Raw genomic sequence first — 5,748 nt, 5'->3', positions numbered from 1 at the left:
GACCACAGTTTACATTATTGGAATGGAGGGACCACAGTTTATGTTATTGGAATGGAGTGACCACGGACTACATTATTGGAATGGAGTGACCACGGACTACATTATTGGAATGGAGTGATCACAGACTACATTATTGGAATGGAGGGACCACGGACTACATTATTGAAATGGAGGGACCACAGTTTATGTTATTGGAATGGAGTGACCACGGACTACATTATTGGAATGGAGGGACCACGGACTACATTATTGGAATGGAGGGACCATGTTTTACATTATTGAAATGGAGGGACCACAGTTTACATTATTGGAATGGAGGGACCACAATTGACATTATTGGAATGGAGGGACCACAGTTTACATTATTGGAATGGAGGGACCACAATTGAAATTATTGGAATGGAGGGACCACAGACTACATTATTGGAATGGAGGGACCACAGTTTACATTATTGGAATGGAGGGACCACAGTTTATGTTATTGGAATGGAGTGACCACGGACTACATTATTGGAATGGAGTGACCACGGACTACATTATTGGAATGGAGCGACCACGGACTACATTATTGGAATGGAGTGATCACGGACTACATTATTGGAATGGAGGGACCACGGACTACATTATTGAAATGGAGGGACCACAGTTTATGTTATTGGAATGGAGTGACCACGGACTACATTATTGGAATGGAGGGACCACGGTTTATGTTATTGGAATGGAGGGACCACGGTTTACATTATTCAAATGGAGTGACCACGGTTTACATTATTCAAATGGAGGGACCACGGTTTACATTATTGGAATGGAGGGACCACGGTTTACATTATTCAAATGGAGTGACCACGGTTTACATTATTCAAATGGAGGGACCACGGTTTACATTATTCAAATGGAGGGACCACGGTTTATGTTATTGGAATGGAGGGACCACGGACTACATTATTCGAATGGAGGGACCACGGACTACATTATTGGAATGGAGCGACCACGGACTACATTATTGGAATGGAGGGACCACAGTTTATGTTATTGGAATGGAGTGACCACGGTTTACATTATTGGAATGGAGGGACCACAATTGACATTATTGGAATGGAGGGACCACAGTTTATGTTATTGGAATGGAGTGACCACAATTTATGTTATTGGAATGGAGTGACCACGGACTACATTATTGGAATGGAGGGACCACAGACTACATTATTGGAATGGAGGGACCACAGTTTACATTATTGGAATGGAGGGACCACAGTTTATGTTATTGGAATGGAGTGACCACGGACTACATTATTGGAATGGAGTGACCACGGACTACATTATTGGAATGGATTGATCACGGACTACATTATTGGAATGGAGGGACCACGGACTACATTATTGAAATGGAGGGACCACAGTTTATGTTATTGGAATGGAGTGACCACGGACTACATTATTGGAATGGAGGGACCACGGACTACATTATTGGAATGGAGGGACCATGTTTTACATGATTGGAATGGAGGGACCACAGTTTACATTATTGGAATGGAGGGACCACAATTGACATTATTGGAATGGAGGGACCACAGTTTACATTATTGGAATGGAGGGACCACAATTGACATTATTGGAATGGAGGGACCACAGTTTACATTATTGGAATGGAGGGACCACAACTGACATTATTGGAATGCAGGGACCACAGTTTATGTTATTGGAATGGAGGGACCACGGACTACATTATTGGAATGGAGGGACCACAGACTACATTATTGGAATGGAGGGACCACTGACTACATTATTGGAATGGAGGGACCACAGTTTATGTTATTGGAATGGAGGGACCATGTTTTGAGATATTATATTGTCACATCTGTTCTGTAAAGCAGAAGTCAAACCTGTTACCTGGAATCCTATCAAACTCCCAGGAAAGTGAAGTGAAGAGGAGAGAGATGAAAGGATGATCTCAATGAATGTCATCTACACTTCAGGAGAGACCGGGGTTGGGTGTTTCAAGGGTTGGTTGTCACAGGGCTAATTACGCCCAATCTAATTGCATCTACAGTATGTAGTATTTTTAAGGGAAAAATTGTGAATTCTTTGAAAGAAGTTATCCACCTGATCAATTTATGTCAGCATGACAAAACATTGAGGTGTGAAAGTAAAATAATATATATACTGTGTATTGTTATTTTCTTTGTAAATGTTTGAATAATGGGACTATCCATGAACAATTATGCTTATTGAAAAAAGACAGGGGGAGCTATATTTCAAACATGTTTTGGAGTTCCTATGTCAAGCCATGTGGTAACTAGCATCTTAATTAGCGTTGGGGGGGATAGTTGTCATTTGGATTGTGAGGTTGGTTGTCACTATTAACTCCATCATAATATATATGCCATTTAGCAGATGCTTTTATCCAAAGCGACTTACAGTCATGTGTGCATACATTCTACGTATGGGTGGTCCCGGGAATCAAACCCACTACCCTGGCGTTACAAGCGCCATGCTCTACCAACTGTGCCACAGAAGGACCACACCACATCATAAAATCCCAAGCTCTTTTGTGCTTTGTGCTATAAAGAGCTCCGTTCGTTGCCTTTCTCCCACACACATATTTGTTTCTGTCACACACCCACACACACACACACATGCATGTGCAAACACACAGACACACTAATCTACTCAAAATGTCATATGTTATTTTCACGGCATTAAATGTTGAATTTTATTAGGAATATAGTTAAATCAAAGAAAGGTTATTTCTAAGACTGTGTGCTTTATTGTTTCCTTTCCTGTTATTAAAGAAATAAGCTACTAGCAAACATTGTGACAACCAACCCTGCGATGCAGCTGGTGGATAGAGTGTGTTTGATGGTTTGTAACTCCATGTAGGAATATGATATGAGGATAAAAAGGACCCCATTTCAACCCAAGACTTTTGTCTTTCTCCGAATATTGAAAAGAGTCTTGTAAGATACAGCCTAATGTATAATGGTGCTGAGAAATACATACAAGAGTAAAATGTGTGACAACCAAACCCGGTCTCCCCTAAATCAAATCACATTTTATTTGTCACATGCACCCTTACTTACAAGCCGTTATTAACCAACAATGCAATTTTAAGAAGCTAAAACGGTAAGAGATCAGAAAAACAATTACTTAAAGTGCATCAGTAAATAACAATAGTGGGGCTATATACAGGGAGTACCGGTACAGAGTCGATGTTCGGGGGCACCGGTGTTTCGAGGTAATTGAGTTAACATGTACATGTAGGTAGAGTTATTAATGTGACTATGCATAGATAGAGAGAATAGCAGCAGCGTAGGGCAATGTAAATAGTCTGGGTAGCCATTTGATTAGCTGTTCAGGAGTCTTATGGCTTGGGGGTAGAAGCTGTTTAGAAGCCTCTTGGACCTAGACGATCCGGTACTGCTTGTCGTGTGGTAGCAGAGAGAACAGTTTATGACTAGGGTGTCTGGAGTTTTTGACAATTTTTCACTTGGTATTAGGTCCTGGATGGCTTGGCCCCGTTGATGTACTAGGCCCTAATCACTACCCTCTGTAGTACCTTGCGGTCAGAGGCCGAGCAGTTGCCATACCAGGCAGTGATGCAATCCGTCAGGATGCTCTCGGTGGTGCAGCTGTAAAACGTTTTGAGGATCTGAGGACCATGCCAAATCTTTTCAGTCTCCTGAGGGGGAATGGGTTTTGTCGTGCCCTCTTCACGACTGTCTTGGTGTGCCTGGACCATGTTAGATTGTTGGTGATGTGGGCGCCAAGGAACTTGAAGCTCTCAACCTGCTCCACTACAGCTCCGTCGATGAGAATGCTCGATCCTCCTTTTCCTGTAGTCCACAATCATCTCCTTTGTCTTGATCACGTTGAGGGAGATATTGTTGTCCTTGCACCACATGGTCAGGTCTTTGATCGCCTCCCTCATCATTGTCGGGGATCAGGCCTACCACTGTTGTGTCATCAGCAAACTTAATGATGGTGTTGGAGTCGTGCCTGGCCGTGCAATCATGAGTGAACAGGGAGTACAGGAGGAGACTGAGCATGCACCCCTGAGGGGCCCCCGGGTTGAGGATCAATGTGGCGGATGTGTTATTACCTACCCTTACCACCTGGGGGTGGCCCGTCAGGAAGTCCAGGGTCCAGTTGCAGAGGGAGGTGTTTAGGGTCCCTAGCTTAGTGATGAGCTTTGAGGGCACTATGGTGTTGAATGGTGAACTGTAGTCAATGAATAGCATTCTCACATAGGTGTTCCTTTTGTCCATGTGTGAAAGGGCAGTGTGAAGTGCAATAGAGATTGCATCATCTGTGGTTCTGTTGGTGTACAAATTGGAGTGGATCTAGGGTTTCTGGGATAATGATGTTGATGTGAGCCATGAACCGCCTTCAAAGCTACAGATGTGAGTGCTACGGGTCGGTAGTCATTTGGGCAGGTTACCTTGGTTATCCTGGGCACATGGCTATGGTTGTCTGCTTGAAATATGTTTGGTATTACAGACTCAGACAGGGAGAGGTTGAAAATGTCAGTTAAGACACTTGCCAGTTGGTCAGCGCATGCTCGGAGCACGCGTCCTGGTAATCCGTCTAACCCTGCATCCTTGTGAATGTTGACCTGCTTAAAGGTCTTACTCACATCGGCTGCGGAGAGCACAGTTGTCAGGAACAGCTGATATTCTCATGCATGTTTCAGTGTTACTTGCCTTGAAGCAGGCATAGAAGTTATTTAGCTCGTCTGGTAGGCTCGTGTCACTGGGGAGCTCTCGGCTGTGCTTCCCTTTGTCGTCTGTAATAGTTTGTAAGCCCTGCCACATCCGACGAGTGTCGGAGCCGGTGCAGTATGATAAGTCCTGTATTGACGCTTTGCCTGTTTGATGGTTCATCTGAGGGCATAGCGGGATTTCTTATAAGCGTCCGGGTTAGAGTCCCACTCCTTAAAAGCGGCAGCTCTACCCTTTAGCTCATTGTGAATATTGCCTGTAATCCATGGCTTCTGGATGGGGTATGTGTGTACAGTCATTGTGGGGACGACGACCTCGATGCACTTATTGATGAAGCCAGTGACTGATGTGGTGTACTCCGCAATGCCATCCGAAGAATACCGGAACATATTCCAGTCTGTGCTAGCAAAACAGTCCTTTAATTTGGCTTCATCTGACCACTTTTTTATAGACGAGTCACTCGTGCTTCCTGCTTTAATTTTTGCTTGTAAGCAGGAATCAGGAGGATAGAATTATGGTCAGATTTGCCAAATAGAGGGTGAGGGAGAGCTTTGTACGTGTCTCTGTGTGTGGAGTAAAGGTGGTCTAGAATTGTTTTACCTCTGGTTGCACATTTAACATGCTGATAGAAATTAGGTGAAACTGATTTAAGTTTCCCTGAAGTAAAGTCCCCAGCCACTAGGAGTGCCGCCTCTGGATGAGCGTTTTCCTGTTTGCTTATGGCGGTATATTGCTCATTGAGTGTGGTTTTAGTGCCAGCATTGGTCTGTGGTAGTATGTAGACAGCTACGAAAAATGCAGATGAAAATTATCTAAGTAGATAGTGTGGTCTATGGCTTATTAGGAGATACTCCACCTCAGGGGAGCAAAACCTTGAGACTTCCTTAGATATCATGCACCAGCTGTTATTTGCATATATGCATAGCCCCCCGTCCCATGTCTTACCAGAGGCTGCTGTTCTATCCTGCCGATAGAGTGTTTAAAACGCCAGCTGTATGTTCAACCACAGCTCGGTGAAACATGAGATATT

The sequence above is a fragment of the Oncorhynchus keta genome, chromosome 14 (assembly GCF_023373465.1).
Source record: "Oncorhynchus keta strain PuntledgeMale-10-30-2019 chromosome 14, Oket_V2, whole genome shotgun sequence".
Classification (NCBI taxonomy): Eukaryota; Metazoa; Chordata; class Actinopteri; order Salmoniformes; family Salmonidae; genus Oncorhynchus; species Oncorhynchus keta.
The sequence above is the reverse complement of the archived record's forward strand: the minus strand, read 5'-3'. Positions refer to the sequence as shown.